The sequence below is a fragment of the Carcharhinus amblyrhynchos genome, chromosome 3 (assembly GCF_965287045.1).
Source record: "Carcharhinus amblyrhynchos chromosome 3, sCarAmb.v2.hapA, whole genome shotgun sequence".
Taxonomy (NCBI): domain Eukaryota; kingdom Metazoa; phylum Chordata; class Chondrichthyes; order Carcharhiniformes; family Carcharhinidae; genus Carcharhinus; species Carcharhinus amblyrhynchos.
This window is the reverse complement of record NC_137326.1, coordinates 116,073,963-116,099,574: the sequence shown is the minus strand read 5'-3', so window position 1 is coordinate 116,099,574 and position 25,612 is coordinate 116,073,963. Positions and strand designations below refer to the sequence as shown.

Below are 25,612 nucleotides of genomic sequence, written 5' to 3'. Positions count from 1 at the left end.
TTCAAGATTTTCTTGCTTTATCTCTTGTTGACATGGTAACTTAGCTTTTCTGCACTTTGTAAAGAAAAAAGTATCATGTTTGATATTTTGTAAAGTGACACTTTCAGTTGTCAAATATTAATGTTTCTACTGGGGGGGAAGGGGGAGATCAGGATATTGAATTCAATGATCAGCCATGATCAAAATGAATGATGGAGCAGGCTCAAATGGCCGAATGGCCTACTCCTGCTGCTCGTTTCTGTGTTCCTGACTCATTGTACTTTGTAAATATTTTTTAATTCTTCAGCACAGAAAAGGAATGTTCGCCAGAAGCATTTGTGACAGGTATTATTAAAAATATTTTCAGAATGGATTACATATTTGGAAAGGTTGCCTGCTAACCATCACCAGTCTGTACAAATCAGCTGGTGATCTCAAAGCATGCAGCTCATCATTTTCAACAAGATGAATGAATTGTTTCACTTCATCTTCAAAAACGTGTGTCCATGTCCTCCTGTTAGAATTCACTTAATTTCTTTTCTGCAGTGGCTTTTAGCATTTTTATCCATACATCTGTCAAACAGGATGCAAAATAAATCGAGTTTTCTTCAGAGATTCACCTTTACTCTGCAGCATTATTATGTCACCACAAGAAGTATTGACAGTCTTAACAATGATCTTCTCTTTCCCTTTTAAATTGATTTCATTGCCTCGTGTTTCATTGAAAAATAATATTTTGCATCCTGTACACTTCTCATCAGATGTACCAGAATGACTGTCGGTGTGGAGTTTGCACAGTCTCCCTGTGTCCGCGTGGGTTTCCTTCTACAGATGAATAGGTTAGGTGAATTGGCTACGCTAAATTGCCCCTTAGTGTCCCAAGATATCTTGGTTGGATGGATTAGCCATGGTAAATGTGTGGAGTTACAGGGATAGGACCTGGGTAAGGTACTCTGTCAGAGAGTCAGTGCAGACTTGGTGGGCCGAATGGCCTTGTCTGCATTAAGGATTCTGTGAAACTGATAGGAAAAATCACGATCAGCCATGAGACCAGTCTTGTGATATAGTGTAGAAACTTGGACAACACTAAGAAGAGGGGAACAATCTCTGCATTCTCATGAGATGCAAATGCTGAGATGGATGTGTAGTTTAACAAGAGAGGGCAAAATCAGAAACCAGCACATGAGGGGGTCAGGAAAGATTGTGGGAACATCAAAGAAAATAATCAAAAAGAGAGTCATCTGTTGTGGAGACAGAGAGTGAGGAAATGTGAGATGAGTAATGAGATGGGACTGCCAAGAAGAAGAAGAAAAGGAAGGCCAGATGGAAAGATACGGAAGAAGAATGGGTGGGCAGGAGGAGAGCATATAGATTCACAAAAGACACAGTGGGATTGGAAGAGGAATGGATGGTAGGAGGAGAGGAAAAAATGGAGAAGGGTGATCAACCAGCACTGTGGAAACCCAAAGTAGAAATGGAGAAGCCAAAAGGAGAAGGTAACAATTATGGAAGATCTCAGCTGCCACTGCTGCCTCAAATCCAATGACTTTCTGTAAAAGGCATATGGCCAGCTGAGCATGTTGCTGCTCTCCCTCACCAACTCCAACCTTCCCTTTCCTGAAACACATTGCAGTTCCGTGTTCTAAACATTTCCTGTTTAAAAAAAACCTTCCAGTACCAACCGACTCAGGAACAATGTCTTCCCAGCTGCCAATAGACTATAAATTGATCTTTCTCTACACCCTAGCTTTGACTGTAAAACTATATTCTGTGCTCTCTCTGTTCCTTCCTATGTATTGTATGCTTTGTCTGTATGGCGTGCAAGAAACCATACATTTCACTGTACACTAATGCATGTGACAATAAATCAAATCAGTCCTGCTTCCACCATGCTTTGCAGCATACGTATTCATGTTTGACCACTAGGTGGGGCAGATGGCTATAGATTTTATTCACAGTAAGCTGTGAATTGTCCTTGTACAGTACATTGCATGCTTTTGATCTCAACACTTTTGAACAGGATTTTGATCATACACATGGATTGGAAGTAAATCTGTTTCTCTCACCACAATAGTTTCAACAATCATCACTTCCATCCTACATCTTAGATTGTCGGATGTTAGTGGTTTGTTAAGGATAGTTACTTTATATTAGTTTCTGAGTGAACTCCCCATTGCACAATTTGAAAGTACCTATACTGTTTGTTTTATTGAATCCTGATTAGGAATACATTATATTTTAGAATAAAAGGAATTGAGTATGCTTGTCCTTGTTTATGATAGAATGATAGAATGACAGAATTCCTACAGTGCAGAAGGAGGCCATTCAGCCCATCGAGTCTGCACCAACTCACCAACAGAACATCAGACCCAGGCCACACACTGCCTCCATCCCTGTAACCCCAGGTATTTACCCCACTAATCCCCCTAACCTACACATGGTGGGCCATTAAAAAAAAAACTAAGGTGTAATTTAGCATGGTAATTCAATCTAACCTATACATCTTTGGACTGTGGGTGGAAAAAGGTGCACCCAGAGGAAACCCACGTAGACACAGGAGAACATGCAAACTCCACACAGACAGCGACCCAAGCCAGGAATCAAACTCAAGTCCCTGGTGCTGTGAGACAGCAGTGCTAACCACTGTGTCACTGTGCTGCCCAAGAAGGCTCCATCAAGATTTGAACTTGGATTGGTGGATTCAGAGTTCAGAGTGCTCACCATTACACCACAGTCATCCAAGACTGGAATCAAACCAAAGTCCCTGGTGGTGTGAGGCAGCAGTGCCAACCATTGTGCTATTTGTCCAAAGATAAGCTAATTAATATATGAGCTTTAACAAAGGATCATATTGTCTAACATTAACTCTTCAAAACTCTAAGGCTTATCATTTTATTTTCTCTGATTTACACTAAGTCAAACAAAAAAATAACTAGACTAGGTAAGAACAACAGATTTTCTTCCTAAAGGGACATTCATGAATCAATTAGGTTTTTAATGACAATCTGGTAGTTTCATGGCCAGATAACGCTGGAACTCTTCAATCTCACACACCATGCTACCATTGCCAGTGACAACAGAGAATTTGTTACTCAGCCAAATCTCTATTGACAGCAGCCTGACTGGAGAATCCCAGGTGTGGGTGAGATTGGAGAATTCCAGCCAACTGCTTTTCAATTCCAAAGATAAAAGCAAAATACTGTGGATGCTAGAATCTGAAACAAAAACCGAAAATGCTGGTAAATCTCAGCATCTGTGGAGAGAGAATAGAGCCCACGTTTTGCTTCTGGATGACTCTTCGTCAGAGCTAAGAGCAAATCTTGGGATTTGGGTATTGTGCACAACTGATGTGGCATTTGTGTGACAGTCAAGTAGTGATATTTTGTGGTCACTGGAAATGCATAGCAGGTGCCAACACTATACGATAGTAGGATTTTTGATTTCTGATTTGATTTATTATTGTCACATGTATTGGTATACGGTGCAAAGCATACTGTTCATAGAGAAGGAAATGAGAGAGTGCAGAATGTAGTGTTACAGCCATAGCTAGGGTGTAGCGAACGATTAGCTTAATATGAGGTAGTTCTATTCAAAAGTCTGATGGCCTAAGGATCGCCAAATCTGTAAGAGAATGTAATAGTGCATTGTTAGAGAGTTTATAAGAGTTAGGGTACAGTATTAAAAGTATAGAACAAGAGGAAAAGATAGAATTAGTGCGCATGCTGGACACAGCCTGCAAGAAGTGGCCTTGCTCTGGCACCAGAGGTTAACACTTGGGTTGGGACCTTCCAGCAGCCCAATCCTGATAAGAGGGTAATGTTAAGGTAATATGTGTTCCTCCCGCTGGTCACCCCAGTTTTAAGTCTTGCGACAGCTTTTCCTGGGTTGGTTGCCCCTTTAAAGGGCAACAGGTGGCAATCCCGCATGCGCACTGACGCCGCTCCAATGCCAGAGCAGGAGACGGCATTGCGCACGCGCATTGATGGCCATGCAGGCGGGCACGAGTCGGCAACCTGCATGCGCAATGCCACCGATGTCGAAGCTGGAGCCGGCAGTCCACAGGCGCGCTGCCGACGTGCACGAGGAACCGGTAGTCCGCATGCGCGCAGCCGGGAGAGCCTGAGGCGCCGGCAATCCGCGTGCGTACTGCCAGCAAGCTGGAGGGGCCGGCAGTCGGCATGCGCATTGGCGCTCCGGTACCGGAGAACAGGAGGAGCCGGCAGTGAGGACTCGGTGCCGGAGTTTGCAGCAGCAACAATTGAAACAACGAATAGCCGCGGCTTGGGGCCCATTTGGAGAGAATGAGCCTCAGGAGCAGGTGAGCGTGGGGATCTTCCTCCTTTGCAGTGCAGTCACACCTTGGCCCGGGTCCGTGTTCTGTCACCGTCAGTCTGGGTGTCGGGCATCGCAGGCTATTTAAAGTTGGCAGCACCAACTGCAGGGCCTGTCCCAGCAACTAGTGGCTGACTCTGTCTGGCAGGATAGCCCTTTGTTGGTCGGATACCTAGAAAGGTCTAATAATTCTATAGTTGATATGCATTTCCATTGATCATTTTTTGACGATTTTGCCCAAACCAAATTTATTTGGGCAGAATCAACCTAGCTAAGGATTTTGGTCAAGCATGATGTGATTTTTAAATTTAGGCAGACAGTTGCTTACTTGAATTTTACTGTTATTCCTTGGCTATGTAGCTGTTTAAGTTTTAGTCAAATACTTGTTTTCCCTCAGTGCGTGAGTGCAGCTTTGGCCAGTCCTGTTGTTATTCTGAAAGAGATGGTATCAGTGCGCAGGCTTCCTTTACAAACTTAGCATCATTGTTAGGAACAAATCAGTGTCTTCAAAAGTTTCCCTTAATACTTTTCTCTGTACCCCAAAACATGTGACAATAATAAATCCAATCAAAAGTCAGTCTTTTGATATATTACCAGGTTTGAATTGAAAATCTCTGGATAATTATATAATGAATGATGACATATTTGTGTTCCTAAAGCATCTGTTTATCCATGTGCCAATCTATATTTATGCACAATCTAACATACAAGAGAAAGGGGATGGAGGGATGAGTTTTTTTTGTTATGCACTGAGTGGTTGGGATCTGGAATGCACTTCTTGAAAGAGTGGCCGAAGCCAATTCAGCCGTAACTTTTAAAAGGGAAATGCCCATATCCTTAAATGGAAGATATTGCAGAACTGTGGGAACGCAGCAGAGGAATGGTCTTCTTTATTCTTTATACAGGATGTGGCTGTCACTGACTAGGTCAGCATTTGTTGCTCATCTTAATTACCCTTGGGAAAAGTTACCATCTTGAACTGTTGTAATCCATGTGACTTGCATGTAAACAAAGGGGGAATTATCAAGAAGTCTGTAGACAACACAAAAATTGGCTCCCTGGTTGATAATGAGGAGCATTGTTGTAGACGGCAAGAAGATGTCAACGGACTAGCCAGGTGAAAAATGGCAAATGGAATTCAACTCGAAGGCAGTGCATTTGGGAGGAGTCAAACAAGGCAAAGGGTGCAATAAATGTCTGCAGATCCCTAAAGGTGGCAGGACAGGTTGATAGGTGAAGAATTGCTTATGTTAACTGAGGCAGAGAGTATAAGAGCAGGAAGGTTGTGCTGGACTAATATAAAACAATGATTAGGCCACATCTTGAATACTATGTGCAGTTCTGGTAGCCCCATTACTGAAAGGATGTAATTGCATTTGAGGGGATTTACGAGCATATTGGCAGGACTGGAAAATTACAGCTGTGAGGAATGGTTGGATAGGTTGGGATTGTTCTCCTTGGAACAGAGGAGGCTGAAGGGAGATTTGATTGAAATGTGCAAAATTGTCAGAGGCCTGGAGAGAGTGAAAGGGAAGGGCCTTTTCACAGAGAGATCAGTGGCATAGGTTTAAAATGATTGGGAGAAAATCAGAGGAGGGCTTAGAAATTTTTTTCACCCAGAGGGTGGTGAGGATCTGGAACTCTGCCCAAAGGGTAGTAGAGGCAAAAAAACCTTCTATTTATTTAAAAGGTGCCTAGATAGGCACCTCCTCAAGTTCCATAACATGCACTGGACAAAATGCTGGAAAGTGGGATTAGGCTGAGTGGTTGATTTTTCTGCTGGTGCAAACGCAACGGACCAAGTGGCCTCTTTCGGTGTCATAAACTTTCTATGATTCTTTGTGGTATAGGTACACCTTCACTGTTGCTCCAGGATTTTGACTCAGTGACACTGAAGGAACAGCGACATATTTCCGAGTCAAGTTATGTGGCTTAGAGGGGAATTTGAATGTTTTTCCATGCCTTGGTGAGTTGTTGCAGTGTGTCTTGTAAATGAATTGCACTCATCCAGGCAAGTGGAGAGTATTCCATCATGTTCCTGACTTGTGCCTCAAAGATAGTGGACAGATTTCATGGAATCAGGAGGCAAATTAATTGCTGCAGAATTCCCAGCCCCTCACCTCTTGTACTATTTATATAGTTGTTCCATTTTAGTTTCTGATTAATGGTATTTCCTAGGATGTTGATAGTGGGGTATTCAGTCTTTGAATGTCAAAGGGCGATGATTAGCTTATCTCTTTTTGGAGATAATCACTGCTTGTCACTTGTGTGAAACAAATGTTACTTACCACTTACAGCCCAAGCTTTCTGTGCTGTATGATGCTCTGACCTGCCATTTTCATCAATAATAGCATACTCTATTAGATGCCACTGCAGCAGATACATTGTGTCTTGGCTAATTTATTTTGGTAGGTTCCTGAAGTATCCCTGGAACTTCCTATTTGGCAAAAGCTCTTGTTAAACATGGCCGTCTCCAGTTAGATGTAGGCCAGTTAAGTGATGGGCAAGACCACAGAAATCAAGTGATGAATGCTTATTGCTGTAAATAGTAGTTTGGGTATTGCACTTATGTGCTCATTTCACAATAGCAAAACATGCAAACTCTTTAACTCATGGGATTGTGTGTCTGGAATGTTCTATTAGAATTGTTAATTGAAGCAGAGACCGTGTCAACATTTAAGAACAGCTTAGAAAGGCAATTGAGGGAAAGGATGATATGGATGCAAAGTTTGAAGTTTTATTTGTGAGTGTCACAGGTAGCCCTTACATTAACTCTGCAGTGAAGTTATTGTGAAAATTATGCCTGTTCAGATACACTGAGGTGCATAACCAGCACATCATTTGGACTGTGGGGGAAAACTGGAGCACCCGGAGGAAACGCATGCAGACACGGGAGAACATGCAAACTCTGCACAGTCACCCAAGGTGGGAATCGAAGCCTGGTCCCCGGCACTCTGCCACTGTGCACAGGGTGGGCACATGGAATAAGGACTACAGCTCATGTGAAGTGTAAACATCAGCACAGACTGTGTTTGGCCAAACAACTTAGGGGCTTAATAATTTCCACTTAATTTTGTATTATCCGTTCATTAGAATCTATTAAGATAAAGAGGCAGTGCTTGACAGACTGGAGGGGCTGATTGTGGACAAGTCCCCAGGACCGGATGGAATGCATCCGAGGGTTCTGAAAGAAATGGCGGAGGTGATAGTGGATGCCTTGATGGTTATTTTCCAGACGTCGCTGGATTCCGTGGAAGTGCTGGAAGATTGGAAAACGGCTAATGTTACGCCGTTGTTTAAGAAGGGTGCCAGGCAAAAGGCAGGGAATTATAGACCAGTTAGTTTAATGTCTGTTGTAGGTAAAATGTTAGAATCCGTCATCAAGGAGGAAATAGCGAGGCATCTTGAGGGGAATTGCTTGATAGAGCAGACGCAGCACGGTTTTGTTAAGGGGAAGTCGTGTCTGACAAATTTACTGGAGTTCTATGAGGATGTGTCTAGGGCGGTGGATAGAGGAGAGCCGGTGGATGTGGTCTTTCTTGATTTTCAGAAGGCGTTTGACAAGGTACCTCACAAGAGGTTATTGCAGAAGGTCAGGGGACATGGAGTTGGGGGTAGGGTGTTAGCGTGGATAGAGGACTGGTTGTCAAATAGGAGGCAGAGAGTGGGGGTCAATGGGTGCTATTCGGATTGGCGGTTGGTGACTAGTGGAGTGCCCCAGGGGTCGGTGCTGGGGCCTCAGCTATTTACCATTTATATAGATGATCTAGAGGAGGGAACCGAGTGTATGGTGTCGAAATTTGCTGATGACACCAAGATTGGTGGAACGGCAAATTGCGCGGATGGTGTGGAGAGTCTGCAGAAGGATCTAGATAGGCTGGACGAATGGGCCAGGAACTGGCAAATGGAATTTAATGTTGGCAAGTGCGAGGTGGTCCACTTTGGTAGGAATAATGGTAGGAAGGATTATTACTTACGTGGCGAAAAACTGCAGCATGTGATGGTGCAGAGGGACCTCGGGGTCCTTGTGCATGAGTCGCAAAAACCCAGCTTGCAGGTGCAGCAGGTGGTCAGGAAGGCGAATGGGATGCTGGCCTTCATAGCGAGGGGGATTGAATATAAAAGTAGGGAGGTCTTGCTGCGGCTATATAGGGCATTGGTGAGGCCGCAGCTGGAGTACCGTGTGCAGTTTTGGGTGCCGTACTTACGCAAGGATATTTTGGCCTTGGAGGGAGTGCAGAGGAGGTTTACTAGGCTAATGCCGGAGTTGAGGGGGTTGAGCTATGAGGAGAGGCTGAATAAACTAGGCTTGTACTCGTTAGAGTTTAGAAGAATGAGGGGAGATCTCATTGAGACATATAAGATGATGAATGGGATGGATAGGATAGAGGTGGAGAGACTCTTCCCGCTCAGAAAGGATAATAGGACTAGGGGGCACAGCCTCAAGATAAAGGGGGGGTGGTTTAGAACGGAGTTGAGGAAGAACTTCTTCACTCAAAGGGTGGTGAATCTCTGGAATTCTCTGCCCGTTGAAGTGGTGGAGGCTACCTCGCTAAATATTTTTAAGACACAGGTTGATGGGTTTTTGATAAGAGAGGGGATTAAGGGTTATGGGGAGAGGGCAGGAATGTGGAACTGAGCCACGACAGATCAGCCATGATCTTCTTGAATGGTGGGGCAGGCTCGAAGGGCTAGATGGCCTACTCCTGCTCCTATTTCTTATGTTCTTATAAAGGCAAAATACTGCAGATGCTGGTATCTCAAATAAAACAGAAAATGCTGGAAAATCTCAGTAGGTCTGACAGCATCTGAGAGAATAGAGCCAATGTTTCACGTCTGGAAGACTCTTTATCCAACGCTTTCTGTTTTGCACAGTAAAAAGTCTCTCCACACCAGGTTAAAGTCCAACAGGCTTATTTGGTAGCACAAGCTTTCAGAGTGCTGCATCTTTATCAGGCGAGTGAAGAATTGGGTTCACAAACAGGCCATATACAGGTACAGACTCAATTTACAAGATAATGTTTGGAATGCGAGTCTTAACATGTAATCATGTCTTTACAGGCGCAGACAATGCTAGTGAAGAGACGGCCTCAACCAGGATCTTGGGTTCATGTCACACTGTCTATAACCCCCCATGACTTGCCTGGGTTTGCAAAATCTCTCTAACTGTCCTGGCTTGAGACAATTTACATCTCTGTAACCTGTGTTTAACCTTCTCTCCACTAGCATTATCTGTATCTGTAAAGACCTGATTACCTGTTAAGACTCGCATTCCAACTATTATCTTGTAAATTGAGTCTGTGCCTATCTATGCCCTGTATGTGAACCCAAGACTTCATTCACCCAACTCTTCACTGTTCATTCCTCTTAATCAAAAGGTTGTAGATTCAGGTCCTACTCCAGAAGCTTAAGCACAAAATCCAGGTTCATTTTTAAAAACACTTACTCCATTCTTGAAGTTATGAAGCCAATGCACAGCGAACCGAGCAAGCTCTTAATCCATCTCCTTACTTGCACCAAATACCCCATCAACTTCAAAGTGAATCCAATTCATGGCCCCCACGAGAGAGCATACAATATCCAAGCTAATAGCTAACAAGAAAAGGTATTGTACTTGATCTTGGGTTTGGTCTGACACTTGATCCGGGCTGATACCATACTTCGTTGTTGCACTTAAGTGGAGGCATAAAATTGTATCATTATAGTACAGCTACTACAATCAGTGAACCGCCTTGATGTGAAGGACAATTTCAGTTTAGTTTAAAATTTTCAAGATGTTTCACTTGGATTGCTGATAGCCATTGACTGTGATGTAAACAAGATACTTCTGTGGACTTTGAACCATATACAGCAGGAAGGTTTTGGCTTCAGTCCATGATCTTATTTGGGTTTGGAGTTAAAATTGACGTTGGTGCCCCTCGGCTAGGGAAGGACAAACTCTTGATTATCGTTCAGTGTTTCTTCTGGCGAGTTGATATAAGTGGATGCTGTCTTGTGAGCAAATGGAGAGAGTGCTTCAGTGTCTAATATGCAATTTGTTTTGTTTCAGCATTTTGTATGTTTGCTACGCTGATAATTTTGGTTATGTCTACCACTTTAACCCATGCAGGGCAGCACTGTGTGACTGAGGAAGACAGTGGAGAATTTAAATGGTGAACTATACCAGGGCCACTTGACAGAATAAGAAGGCTTCACTAAACATAACACAATTTAATTGCTGCCCCTGAATTCCATACTTAGTAGAAGTAAATTTACAATGATGTGAAGGCTGTTGAAATGTAATGAGGCACATTCATGTGTTATTTGCTCATAATTTCATTAGTATTCCAGAGAATAATCAGAACAAAACGAGGCAGCCTTGTCACTGGACAGGAACAATGAAAAGCAGCCAATGCATGTTGTAATTTCCCTGCCACTATTTTTCTGATTCAGCTTTTACTTTGTGAGCAGTAGATAATATCTCTTATCTGGTGTGTGCAGACACACATGCCAAAAGGCTGAATCTGAAAAATAAGTTACTGGTGGAGTTCATGAATTGTTTTCAGTCACTGATTTGACCAACTTGTGGGTACTTTATGTGTTGCTACCATGAGAATAAGTCATTTGTTCTGAAAATAAGAAATTATGAATTCCAACTGGCAGGAAGTGTCGGCTAGTTATTCTTAACCTTTGCAACCAAGCTAGTGCAGCAAGTGAAGACTAGTATTTACTGATTGGTACATAATGGTAGCAGGTGCGTGGAAACCCCACCACCTGCAAATTCCCCTCCAAGCCTCACCATGCTGACGTGGAAATATATTGTTGTTCCTTTATTGCTTCTGAGTCAAAAACCGATAATGTCCTTGTTAACAGCAAGTGGGAGTTCCTACAATGTATGAAATGCAGTGGTTCAGAGAAGCTACTCACCATCATCTCAGGAACAGTTAGGAATTGAGAATGCTGGTCTTCCCAAAACACTCACATCCCATGAAAGAATAAAAATACATCAGAGTTTCTGACGTTCCAACGTTAACTTGGGATATTCCTGCTGCTGCACATACAAGGAAACGCCAAGGATGGGATTTTCTGGCTGCTCTTGCCCCAAGACCAGAAAATCCCACCTTGTTGACACTGCACCTGAAGTATTCCAAGTAGTTTTGGTCTTCCCACCTAAGAAAAGATATATTTGCCCTAGAGGTAGTGCAGTAGAGTTTCACTAAGCCGATACTAGGGTTGGTGGAACTTCCCTATGAGGAAAGATTGGTCCGACTAGACCTGTATTTACTGAGTCTGTGTTGACTTACCTTCGGAGAGCACCGGACCTGCGAGGGACGTTCTTCTAGGAACGGTGGATGAAGGGAACATGAACTCGGGGCACTCACTTATATTTGGGGAGCGAAGAGCACTCTGCCTGTGCGGGGCTGTCTTTTGGGAGCAGGGGATAAAGGTAGCCCAAGGCTCAGGGCATTCACTTCAGGGAATGAATAGAACCAGACCTACAAGGGACAGCTGCCAAACAGGGCGCTCAATTTGAGAAAATCCAAAAGAGATGTTACAGGAAAACCATGAGCTAGTTGGTGAGTAACTGAGATTAGGGACCACCTTTAAATAATTGAAATTTAAATGACTAAGTATGCTAGCATTGAGGGAACAAAGCTAAGAGGATAAAGCAATAAAGAGAAATTGAATCTAAGAGCAGAAGCAGGTGGTTAAAAGACTGTAAGAAAGAGCAGAGAGCAAGTTTGCATATAAGAATTTAAACAACTGTTTGGGTGAGTACAGTGGAAATAGGTACGTGCTACTACTAGTTATAGTTATTAAGATACTGTTCTGTGATTCATTGCTTGTAAGAAATGTATTCTATAATAACAGAGTGGAGAATAAGGGCCCGAGTTGATATTAAAAGGATTAATTTAACTTAAAGGGATAAGACATGTCAGGAGATCTCCAAGCTGTGGTCTGCAGTTCATGTTCCATGTGGGAGACCAGGGACATTTCTAATTCCCAGGATCAGCATGTGTGCAGGAAGTGTCTCCAGGTGCAGCTACTGGAAGCCTGCGTTTTGGAGCTGGAGTGGCTTCTGGGGACACTGTGGAGCATCCATGATATAACCTGGTGTTGTCAGACTTTTTACTGTGTTTACGCCAGTCCAACGCCGGCATACCCACATCATGAGCATCCATGAGGCAGAGAGTATCGTGGCTAACACGTATACAGAGGTGGTCACGCTGCAGGCTCAGACTCCACAGGTAGGAAGGGGGAGGATGTCCACCAGGCAGAACAAGGGGACTAGGCAGGCAGTGTAGGAATCTCCTGTGGCTATTCTCCAGCAAAACAGGTATACCATTTTGGATACTGTTGAGGGAATGCCCCTCAGGATATAACAGCAATATCATTTATAGTACCTTGGTTGACTCTGTTGCACATAGGAGGAGCAAAAGGCTTAGAAATGCAATAATCGTTCATGAGGAGAACAAATAGACATTTCTGTGGCTGCTGAAGAGACTCCAGGATGGTATGTTGCCTCCCTATTGCTAGGATTCAAAGATATCTCAGAGTTTTTGCAGGATGCTCCGAAGAGGGAAGGTTTGTTGTGGTACAAACAACATAGATTTAAAAAAGGGATAAGATCCTTAAAGCAGAATATAGGGAACTAGAAAGCAAGTTGAAAAGTAGGCCCTCAAAGGTAGTTATGTCAAGATTACTACCAGTGCTACATGTTAATTCGAGTAGAAACAGCAGGATATATAAGATGAATATGTGGCTGAAAAGGTGGTGTGAGGGGGAGGATTTCAGATTCCTGGGACATTAGGACTCGGGTGGAACCTGTAGAAACTGCTTGGGTGACATCAGACCGGGACTGATGTCCTTGGTTGGGGGAGTGGGGGGTACTTACTAAAGTGGTTGGGGAGGGTTTGAACTAAAATGGTTGGGGGATGGGAACCAATGTAAGGATTCGGAGCAGGAGAATCAACAACAAGAGAAAAAGACAGCAGGAAAATAAGAAAAGTGGCAGAGAATTCAAGGGCCAGAATCGGATAATGACACAGTAAAAAAAAAAGTAGGAACAGGAGAAGGAACATTAAAATAAATTAGCCTTAAGGTTTTGTACTTGAACACTTGGCGCATTCAAATAAAATGGATCAATTAGTTGAGCAGATAGAAGCAAAAGGGTATGATATAGTTGGGATTATCAAGACATGGGTTCAAGATGATCAAGGATGGGAACTAAATTGACCAGGATTCTGGAAGCAATTGTTGATTTGTAATTACTTCAAGATGTCATTAATATAGTTGGTATTTTTGTTTCGGTTCGCTGTAGTTTTTCTGACTATTTTAGCAATAAACTGAAAACCTTCATAGAATTCCTATATTTTGTTGAAGACATACTGATATATACTAATTATATAATTAGCATTCATATCGCATTACTGTCACTTTAACTATCACAGACAGTAATCTAATTGAAGCATTCAAATGATGCCATAAATTGTCAGGATAAATGATTTATGACCTCTTCGGGAACCATGAAATGACTGAACTATACTCAAAGTTAGATTACAGTTGTGAACTTCTGTTCAGAATTCCTTATTATTTCTGATAAACATTTACATGCACATATAGGGGGTTACTCAGCTCCTGCTCATTGTTCTCTACCACCTTCTCATCCTAAGTTACATCACTGGTATCACTTTTGATAAACGAAGAAATATTTGCAATTGATTATAAGGAAATTTTGTATCCAGCATATTTCTAAATGGTCTGATATTTGAATTTCAGTATAGCTGCATATCAATTGTATGGATTGGGTCATGGAAATCTTATATTGTTAGCTATCCATCATAAAGCCATAAGATGCAGAATTAGGCCACCCGATCCATTGAATCTGCTCCACCATTCAATCATGGCTGATTTTTTTTTCTCATTCCCATTCTCCTGCCTTTCCCGCATTACCCTTGATCCATTTATTAATCAAGAACCTATCTATCTGTCTTAAACACACTCAATGACCTGCCTCCATAGCCTTCTGTGGCAAAGAGTTCCACAGATTCACTACTCTCTGGCTGAAGAAACTCCTCTTCATCTCTGTTTTAAAAGATCGTCCCTTTAACCTGAGGCTGTGCCCTCTGGTTCTACCTTTTCCTATAGTGGAAACATCCTCTCCATGTCCACTCTATCCGGGCCTCACAGTATCCTGTAAATTTAATTAGATTCCCCCTTTTCATCTTCTGAACTCCGAGTATGGACCCAGAGTCCTCAATTGTTCCTCATGACAAGTTCTTCATTCCAGGATCATTCTTGTGAACCTCCTCTGGATACCCTTCCAAGGCCAGCACATTCTTCTTTAGATATGGGATCCAAAACCGCTCACAGTACTCCAAATGGGGTCTGACCAGAGCCTCCTACAGAGCCTCATCATGGCAATCCCTGTTGGTAAGAAAAAAATAAACAATGGGTGGTGGCTGAAGTTTTAAGTATTTGAGGCACAGCGTAGTCTGGATTGCATTTCAAGACAGTTACACCTTGGGATTGAGCTAAAAAGTGATTCTCCAACCAACTCAATTTGTCAGCTGTCATGACAACAGATCATAACCCTGAATTACTTGAAGTTATGCATCTTTAAAAGAGCACATACAAGCAAAGACTGGCTGAGACTAGAATTCCTATATGGACTACACTAGAGAACAGCATGTCACATCTCTTTTCAGACAGAGACACTTCAAAGGAAGAGCTGCACTGCAAAAGCTGAACTGTAATCTCCTGTGGGAGTAAAGGAGGTCAAATCCCATCTCAGCAGAAATAATCTCCTGTGAGTTATATCCCAGATGGTGGATGTGATGTGAGCTGGAAGAAAGCAGTTTGGGTGAAAGACATGTTTCTGTTCTTCCTGTTCCATGAGTGCGCAAAGAAAGGGGGTTTAAAACCAACCACAACCCTGGTCTCTGAGCTAGTCTGTTGTTTTAGTTCTCCTGTGTTAGTATGTGCTGTGAAGGTCACAGCTAAAGCCCCTCTGGTAGGCGTCGCTGTGCTTGCAGGTTTAAAAAAAAACTCTCTCTCTCTCGGTGGTAGAAGCAAGTGAAAAGTCAGCAAATTGCAGTCAAAAATGAATTGGAACAACTCCTTTCAGCTAACCTGCAGAGCCAAGCGGTATTTGTAAAATTTTAAAAAAACAGGTAACTGCTTACACCTTTCCTAAAAACAAGAATCAAGTTAAAGGTGATCACCATAAAAACAATAACTTAAATTTGGAAGAGAAACATGAAAATATACCTAATGCCGTGGAGTAACGTGCTTTTTTCAGTTATTCTTTCCTTTTATTTCTTTATCCTTTTAATAATATTCATTAATCTTTGTAATTTGGAGACAATAACTCTTACCTCAGAGCTAATTGGATATTGATTTAATGAGAGTTATTTGTAGATGATTTTGTATCTCTGTAGCAGGGTGGCCAATCATTGTTTTTATATTTGGTAAAACTGGATATAATTTTGAATGTGATACTAATGTCTCTCCAATTCTCGGTTTCTTTGATTAGACAGTCACTTGAGTCAATAATCCCATCAAGCTGCAAATCTGTTCCTTCCACCAAAATTTGATCAGATTGCAACATGGAATGGCAATAAACCAATAGCCACAATCCTTGTACAAAAGTAATAGGTTTCAGGTTGTCAACTTTCCGCAAACCTGCACTGTACTTTTTCCACTGTGAGATGTAAACTGCAAATCTTACACCATTTGAAGAGAAATAATGACAGCTGTGTGGCAAATATCACAGATATATGGACACTTTCAGCAGTGTAAGGATCTGTTTGCACCTACGTAAGATAAAGGTGCACGGTGTTACAGATAATGTATTAGCATGGTAGAGGATTGGTTAACTACCATTAAGCAAAGAGTGGGGGTAAATGGGTGTTTTTCTGGTTGGCGATTAGTGACTAGTGGTGTGCCTCAGGACTGTTTTGGGACCGCAATTGTTTACGATTTACATAGATGATTTGGAGTTGGTGACCAAGTGTAGTACGTCAAAATTCGCAGCTGACGTGAAGGTGGGTGGCAGAGCAAAGTGTGCAGAGGATGTTGAAAGTCAGCAAAGGGATATAGATATTCTAAGTGCATGGGCAAGGGTCTGGCAGATGGAGCAAATGTTGGTAAATGTGAAGTCATCCATTTTGGTAGGAATAACAGCAAAATGGATTATTTAAATGGTAAAAAATTGCAGCATGCTGCTCTGCGTATACTTAATGCTGTGTAGTAATGTGCTTTTTATCAGTTATTATTGTCCTTGTGCAAGAATCACAAGGAGCTGATTTGCAGACGCAATAGATAATTAAGAAGGCAAATGAAATTTTGTCCTTCATTGCTGGAGGGATGGAGTTTAAAAACAGTGAAGTTATGTTGCAGCTGTATAAGGTGCTGTTGAGGCCACACCTTGAGTACTGTGTACAGTTTTGGTCTCCTTATTTGAGAAAGGATATACTGGCACTGGAGGGAGTGCAGAGGAGATTCACCAGGTTGATTTTGGAGTTGAGAGGGTTGGCTTATGAGGAGAGACTGTGTAGATTGGGGCTATACTCATTGGAATTCAAAAGAATGAGGGGATCTTATAGAAACATATAAGATTATAAAGGGAATAGAAAAGATAGAAGCAGGGAAGCTGTTTCCACTGGCAGGTGAAACTAGAACTAGGGGGCATGGCCTCAAGGGGGGGCATATTTAGGACTGAGTTGAGGAGGATCTTTTTCATGCAAAGTGTTGTGAATCTGTAGAATTCCCTGCCCAGTGAAGCAATAGAGTACCTCATTGAATGTTTTTAAGGCAAGGATAGATAAATATTTGAATAGTAAAGGAATTAAGAGTTGTGGTGAACGCGCGGATAAGTGGAGCTGAGTCCATGAAAAAATCAGCCATGATCTTATTGAATGGTGAAGCAGGCTTGAGGGGCCAGATGGCCTACTCCATCTCCGAGTTCTTATGTTTTTATGTGTTGTATAAAAGTGACTCTTGAAACATGCATTAAGAAGTGGTAACTATCTGGTATTCAGGATCTGTTTTTATACTTGGTATAATTGGATTTAAGTTTGAATGTGATACCAATGCCTCTTCAATTCTCAGTTTCTTTGGTTAGAGAGTTAAGTGTTGTATGATGTAAAGAATTATGCGGTGACAGTCCTGGAAGTCGTAAGATAGGATTAATTAACTTTTAAAATTTTGCTGACCATGTACAAAACATTTTCATGGTTTGTTTTTATTTGTGTTTGCTTCAATACCATGACTGTGAATTGTGGAAAATCTCTAGGTTCTTTGGCAATGGTGCTGATTTGACCTTGGTGATCCAAACAAGGAACAGGAAAATCAGCCAAACCTCCTGTTCCCGATTACTGCCCAATGGCTCTTGCTGGGAAGTGCGTCTCTGTTGGATCAGGATGCAACCCTTAAAGGTGAACAGCTTTCTCACTTCCCAGGATAATTGCGAGGAAAAACAACTACTGTCATCAGCTCTGAAATAATGTAATGTGAAAAATGTGCAAATCTGTATTTATGATATTATCTGACATTGTTTCCAGTCACAGAACTAAAATGTTCAGTTTTTCATAATTGGTATGAGGATGAACTCCACCACCACCCCCGTCATTTCAAGTCCTTTCATTCTCCCCCTTTGCTGTTTCTGGCACTTTTACTTCCTTTCATTCTCTCTTCTCTCATGCTTACACACACTGTTTCTTGCCATGACAGAGTTTTTTTTCTTGAGCAGTTGTCTTCTGAGATTGACACATACTAAGGCATGATCAACATTGAAAAAAAATAATGGAGGTGCATATCCAATGTTAAACTGTGCAGTTCCTGTGCCACCGTGCTGCCATCAAGAGAGACTGTGTAGGCTGGGGTTATTTTCCTTGGAGCAGAGTAGGCTGAGGGGGGCCTGAAGTTTGTAAAGTTTATTTATTAGTGTCACAAGTAGGTTTACATTAACACTGCAATGAAATTACTGTGAAAATCCCCTAGTTGCCACAGTCTGCCCGCTGTTTGGCTCACTGAGGGAGAATTTAGCATGGACAATGACGTGTACAAAATTATAAGGGGCATAGATAGGGTTGATAGAAATAAACTTCTCCCCTTAGTAGAAGGGTCAATAAACAGGGAGCTTAGATTTAAGTTAAAGGGCAAGTTTATAGGAGATCCAGAGGGTGGCGGGAACCTGGAACTCACTGCCTGAAAAGATGGCAGAGGTGGGAACCCTCGCAACATTTACAAAATATTTTGATGAGCATTTGGAATGTCACTGCATGCAAGGTTACGGGCCAAGTGCTGGAAGATGGGATTCGAATAGGTAGATGCTTGGTGGCCAGTGTGAACACACCAGCAGGAGGGCATCTTTCAGAGCTGTAAAGCTCTATGACTAGTTTCAGACCTGCAAGCCAGATGGTGGGCGGAATTGTATGACCTCATCGCACCGATTTTGCGACAGGAAAAGGTCAGGAAATCGGCATGATGCAAAAAGCATCAGGAAAAGCAAATTGCGCAGAGGGTGTGGAAAGTCTGCAGAGAGATCTGGATAGGCTGAGCGAGTGGGCGAGGACCTGGCAGATGGAGTATAATGTTAACAAGTGTGAGGTTACCCACTTTGGCAGAAATAATACTAGGAAGGATTACTATTTAAAGGGCGAAAAGCTGCAGCACGCTACGGTGCAGAGGGACCTGGGGGTCCTTGTGCACGAGTTGCAAAAACCCAGTCTGCAGGTGCAGCAGGTGGTCAAGAAGGTGAATGGAATGTTGGCCTTTATAGCGAGGGGGATAGAATATAAAAGTAGGGAGGTCTTGCTGCAACTGTACAGGGTACTGGTGAGGCCGCAGCTGGAGTACTGTGTGCAGTTTTGGTCGCCACACTTGCGCAAGGATATTTTGGCCTTGGAGGGAGTGCAGAGGAGGTTTACTAGGCTGATACCGGAGATGAGGGGGTTGGACAATGAAGAGAGACTAAACAGATTGGGTTTGTACTCGCTGCAGTTTAGAAGGATGAGGGGGGATCTTATAGAGACGTGTAAGATGATGAAAGGGATGGATAGGGTAGAGATAGAGAGATTCTTCCCGCTTAGAAAGGATAGCAGGACTAGAGGGCACAGCTCCAAGATAAGGCGGGGGGCAGTTTAGATCAGAGTTGAGGAGGAACTTCTTCACTCAAAGGGTGGTGAATCTCTGGAATTCTCTGCCCGTTGAAGTAGTGGAAGCTACCTCACTAAATATATTTAAGTCACGGGTAGATAGGTTTCTGATAGGCAAGGGGATTAAGGGTTATGGGGAGAAAGCAGGAAAGGGAACTGAGCCACTTCAGATCAGCCATGATCTTATTGAATGGCGGGGCAGGCTCGAAGGGCTAGATGGCCTCCTCCTGCTCCTATTTCTTATGTTCTTATGTTATATCTGACTGTAAAGCAAGAACTGTAGTGGTAAAATGGCCATTTGTCTAAATGCATTAAGGCAAAGAGGATTCAAACAAGCTAATTCTTCAGAATACTTTGTGAGAGTTGTGATTTCTGGGTAAAATTATGCCTGTCTTGAGATCTTGCAAAAGTACTCTGAAACCTTGGTGATTTCCCAGCACACCATTGCTGAAAGATCAGGTGAGCTGACAGCAGATTGGGAAACTGGTAATAATGGCCATCTGAGAGAGCCTGCAACTGTGCTAAAATGGAGGCTGAGGGGAGATAAAGCAAGTGCAAGCTGGCAGCTGCTGTCAGCAGTGTGCGTTTTGAAGTCAGTTTGTGTGGAATTAGTGGGAAGTTGGGGCTCCAAGGCAGTCTTGTTCTAGTGTCTTCCCAAAGTTTGTTCCCCTCTTTTGATGGCAGTGCCTCATTCTATGATGTGGTTCCATGGGTCAGATAGTCAATGTGTAATTTACCCAAAATCCATTCTTTATGAATTAGCTACCTATTGAATGTGAGCTGGATTTTATAAACTAATTTCTGTTTCTAGGTGGTATTACTGGATAATAAGATGGAGCAAGAATCTGTGGTTTCTAAATTTCTTTCTTGCCAACTCAGGAATTCTGAGACCAATTGTGAAGCTTGGCCAAGATGACAAAGATCTAAGCTTAGGGAACTTCCAAATCTTTGTGTGTGTTAGCAATTCACCACACAAGGCATTTACAGTATTGGTAATCTGAATTCATATGAAGTACTTAACATCAGAAAGATATGCTACAGGTGGGAGGTGGAGAGAGGAGAAGGAAAATAAAAGAAATCAAGATGTAGATCATAAGGTATTGAGTATTAGAAGACATGACCAAAAGCTTGATTGAAAAGCTGAGATTTCAGAAAGTGAAGGTGAAGAAGTAGAAAAGTTTATGGTGGCAACGTCAGAAAGTACATACAAGTTATCAATGTTTGTGTAAACAGTCCATATTTAAGTTATTTGCAGACTACTCAGCTGTTGAGGCTAGGATGTCCCTGGACACTGCTCTTCTGTCTAAGCTTGGTGCTCTGCCTGTAGCCAAGGAGTGTATGGGTCCTCAATGAAGAGAGGTGGACAGTTTTTGCTCCCAAATTATTCTTGAGTGATCTCTGTCAGTGTGTGGATAGTGGGTGAAAATTTGAAGATTGTGCACTTCGTGGTTGAACAGGTGGTTGTAGGAATACTTGATTTTGACATCAGTTGAACTGTTACCCCATAAAGAGGCAGTGCTGAAAGTTAGCGCATAGGGCAGTGGAGGGCAGGGCTATGTTTCTGTGCAAAGCAATGCTTCGCTTTTTGTTTTGAAAAACTGTTGCGCTCAGGAGACCGTCTGCATTGATGCTTGCTGGTATTTCTGTGAATGCAATTGTTTGGGACAGTGGGAGGGGTGATAATTGTACAATGCATTGCTACATTTATCTTACAATGTACACAAATGGAAATAATTAACTAGTTATTTCACTTTTAATAAACATCCCACTCAGGCAATGCCATCCTTTTGCCTCCGTAGCTTGGATTCAGATGTAATGGAGAATGAAACGATTATAACATGCTGTCTCCATTGATTGCTAAGGTGAAGATCCCTAGATGAAATGAAAATTGCTCATTATGTCCCATGCTGGAGGAAGTACGTCCCGACAATCTGGGAGACTCATTGGCGCCGTGTGAATTATTAATGTTTTGGAATCTGAAAATGCCGCATTTGTATATTTATATGGTACTCAGATTGGAATAAAGGAATATTGTTTGGGGACTGTAGGGAGCAATGGCTTTTCTGATTTACAGTCAAACAACTGGGAGGAAAACTTCTTTCGTAGTCCCCTGCCTCTCTGTTGTTTTGCTCTTGACTACAACACAAACACAGGAAAAGCAAATCAAAGCCAATAAACTAGCTTTTCATATTTTTAAGACTTGGAGCATTGCCAAGATCTCTTGAAACAGAATGCCAGTTGGTTTGGTTTATTTGAGTGCATACTGCAAACACAAGTACTATGTACTTCAGCACAGTTCTCTTGCTCGGTTTGATATCGAGTTGCCTCCTTTTTAAAAAAAAGAGTGACAACACCATGGTGGAGAATCTTGCAGGACATTTTAATTTTTACGCACAGGGATTAGTATGGCATATCTTACACTAGATGGGAACATCTGGGATAGTAAAACAGTTGTATGGTGGCAACTGTACCAAGGATTGTGTCCCCGTATGAAGCTTCATAGAATGGTATAGGACCTGTATTATTTCCAGCATTGGCGCCTGCTTTCAAATCTGTCAAAGAAACCACTTCTTGCAGAATGCTATATGCAGGAATCAGACTTCACCATGTCGTCAATGACTTGTACTTAGACTTTGCTTTTAACAATATCCCCTAGTGTTTCAGAGATTCAAGTGGAACATATTGATGTTATGTCAAAAAAATTGAGATATTAGGAAACGGTAATCCAAAGCTTGGTCGAAGACCTGTGGATTAAAGAGAATACTGGAATGGTAGAGAGAGCTGAAGAGAAAGAGAAATTCAAGGATTAATTCTGGAATGTAGAGACTCTGAGTTGGTAGAGTAGTCTGCACTCCTGGTATTGGGCTATTTCATTCTCCTGGGTTGGATCTTGTTTTGTCGCCTCATTGGATTTCAGATTAGAGTTCCATACTATCCACCCAGCTATTCCCACATCATCTTTTAAATATCTTTAACTACTTTTGTTAAGTGTATTTCTATTATATCAGCGTGGATCAGTTGGTAGTTCACTGAATCAGAAGATTGTGGATTGAAGCCCTACACCAGAGACATAAACGTAAGAACATAAGAAATAGGAGCAGGAGTAGGCCATCCAGCCCTTCGAGCCTGCCCCGCCATTCAATAAGATCATGGCTGATCTGTCGTGGCTCAGTTCCACATTTCCACATTCCCACCCTCTCCCCATAACCCTTAATCCCCTCGCTTATCAAATACCCATCAACCCACGTCTTAAAAATATTTAGCGAGGCAGCCTCCACCACCTCAACGGGCAGAGAATTCCAGAGATTCACCACCCTTTGAGTGAAGAAGTTCCTCCTCAACTCCGTTCTAAATCGCCCCCCCCCCCCCCTTTATCTTGAGGCTGTGCCCCCTAGTCCTACTGTCCTTTCTGAGCGGGAAGAGTCTCTCCACCTCTATCCTATCCATCCCATTCATCATCTTATACGTCTCAATGAGATCTCCCCTCATTCTTCTAAACTCTAACGAGTACAAGCCTAGTTTATTCAGCCTCTCCTCATAGTTCAACCCCCTCAACTCTGGTATCAGCCTAGTAAACCTCCTCTGCACTCCTTCCAAGGCCAAAATATCCTTGCGTAAGTGCAGTGACCAAAACTGCACACAGTACTCCAGCTGCGGCCTCACCAATGCCCTGTACAGCCGCAGCAAGACCTCCCTACTATTATATTCAATCCCCCTCACTATGAAGGCCAGCATCCCATTCGCCTTCCTGACCACCTGCTGCACCTGCAGGCTGGGTGCAGAAGTCTAGACTGACACTTCAGTGCAGTACTGAGAAGGGTTGATGATGTAGGGGGGTGCCACCTTTAAAATGATTATTAAACTGAGATCTAGTTTGCTGTCTCGGGTAAATGCAAATGATGTCATAGCACTATTTTGAAGAGCGGGGGGTTCCTCCTGATGTCTTGGCCAATATTTACTCCTCACTCAACATCACTGGTAAAATAGGGAATGTTTGTTGATGTTTGTAAAAGTTTACGTTGGTGAGGATGCTGGAGTTTGTTAGCATGCTTTTGTGCTTGGTTTTGAGTATCTTGGGAGAGACTGTTGGTGGAAATCTTCCAGCACTGGAGGTACCTTTCGTAGATAACTCCTATCTCACTGCCACATAAAAGACGATGACAACAGTAGAATTGTTGACTGTCATCCTGTTAAGGAGATGTGCGAGCAGGTCTTTGGCGGCGAACAACATTTGTTCCTAAAAGACATCCAAATTAACTAAATCTATGAGTCAAACCCAGTTTATAGTTACTACGCAAGTTTGGGAAACGTCATTTCCTGGTTCAACAATGATACTTAAACTGCCTTTGTGACACTTCCTGTACTATCTTGGCTCTAAGACTACTTAGATGTTAAAATGGCTTCTTGGACTCAGCTGTAAAACTGGTCTCTCCAGCTGTTAGCTGTTACAATGGAGACTGTTAGATGTTAAACTAGCCTGCCTACTTCTGCAGGTGCTGGCAATTATAATCTGGTTCCTCTGTGATTTTCCCTTGTGTATTTGGGGTTTCTGCATTGCTCGCATTCCATGACACTCAAAAGTAGCATCTGTATACCTCCACTGATCTCTTAGTTGTCTAGGTAAATTGTTTCCTGATGATAGCTATTTGCATCCAATTTTGTCTGCCAATCTTGTTACTGGGAAATACAGGAAATAGGAACAGGACTACATCATTTGGCCCTTCGAGCCTGCTGCACCATTCATTACGATCATGGCTGATCATCCAATGGAACAGTTACACCCCCCCCCTTCCCCCCAGGAAACTCTGATTCCTTTGATTCCCTTTCCCCAAGAGCTGTATCTAACTCCTTCTTGAAAACAAAAATTGGCAAGTCATGCTGCAGCTTCGTAGACTTTAGTTAGGCTGCACTTGGAATATAGTGTTCAATTCTGGTCACCACACTACCAGAAGGCTTTGGAGAGGATACAGAAAAGATTTACCATGAAGTTGCCTGGTTTGGAGGGCATTAGCTGTGAGGAGAGATTGGAGAAACTTGGTTTGTTTTCACTGGAACGATGGATGTTGGGAGGTGACCTGATAGAAGTCCACAAGATAATGAAGGGCACAGACAGACTGGATAGTCAGAGCTTTTTCCAGGGGGGGAGAGTCAATGCAGGCTTGGAGGGTCAAAGGGCCTGTTCCTGTGCTGTAATTTTCTTTGTTCTTTAGCCTCAACCGCTTTCTTTGGTAGCAAGTTCCACTGTGGCTGAAGAAATTTCTCCAACTCTGTCCTAAAGAATTTTCCCTGTATCCTTAGACTATGACCCCTGTTTCTGGAGACCCCCACTGTTGGGAACATCCTTCCTAGATCGACCCTGTCTATCCTCTTAAAATTTTATAGATTTCTATGAAATCCCCCCTCATTCTTCTTCACTCGAGTGAACATAATCTTAACCGACTCAATTACTCATCATACAAAAGGCCGTATCTCATCACCCGCCTTTGAATGCTGACTACTAGAATCCTAGAAATTTATAGCATGGAAGCAGGCCCTTTGGCTCAACTTGTCAATGCGTCCTTTATTTTTTAATCGACTAAGCAAGTCCCAATTGCCCACATTTGGCCTGTATCCCTCAATAGCCAGCTTACTCATGTAACTGTCCTAAACGCTTTTTAAAAGACAAAATTGTACCTGCTTCTGTTACTATTTCTGGCAGCTTGTTCCAGACACTCACCACCCTCTGTATGAAAAAATTGCCCCTTTGGGCACTTTTGTATCTCTCCCCTATCACCTTAAACCTATGCCCTCTAGTTTTAGATTTCCCTACCTTAGGGAAAAGATATTGACCATCTAGCTGACCTGTGCCCCTCATTATTTTATGAACTTATATAAGATCACCCCAAAGATTCGATGCTTTAGAGAAAAAAGTCGCAGTCTATCCAGCCTCAATTTTAATTCAAACCATCATGTCCCGGTAGCATCCTAGTAAATCTTTTCTGCACTCTTTCTAGTTTAATGATATCCTTCCTATAATAGGATGACCAGAACTATACACAGTATTCCAGGTGTGATCTTACCAACGTCTTGTACAACTTCAAGTTGTTCCAACTCTTGTATTCAACGTTCTGTAAGAAGTCTCACAACATCAGGTTAAAGGTTTATTTGGTAGCATAAGCTTT

General features: G+C 42.5%; 1 protein-coding gene across 3 annotated transcripts in view; it reads left to right on the top strand.

The window, feature by feature from the left end:
* Nucleotides 1-4,158: 4,158 nt before the first annotated feature.
* Nucleotides 4,159-25,612, top strand: part of tnk2b (tyrosine kinase, non-receptor, 2b) — a 230,706-nt gene continuing 209,252 nt past the window's right edge. The window contains exon 1 of one of the 3 annotated variants that reach the window (XM_080185804.1): nucleotides 4,159-4,297. The gene's annotated coding sequence lies outside the window, so the exon portion shown is untranslated. The remainder of the gene's footprint in view (nucleotides 4,298-25,612) is intronic. The other 2 variants (XM_080185798.1, XM_080185796.1) reach the window with 2 other exon arrangements.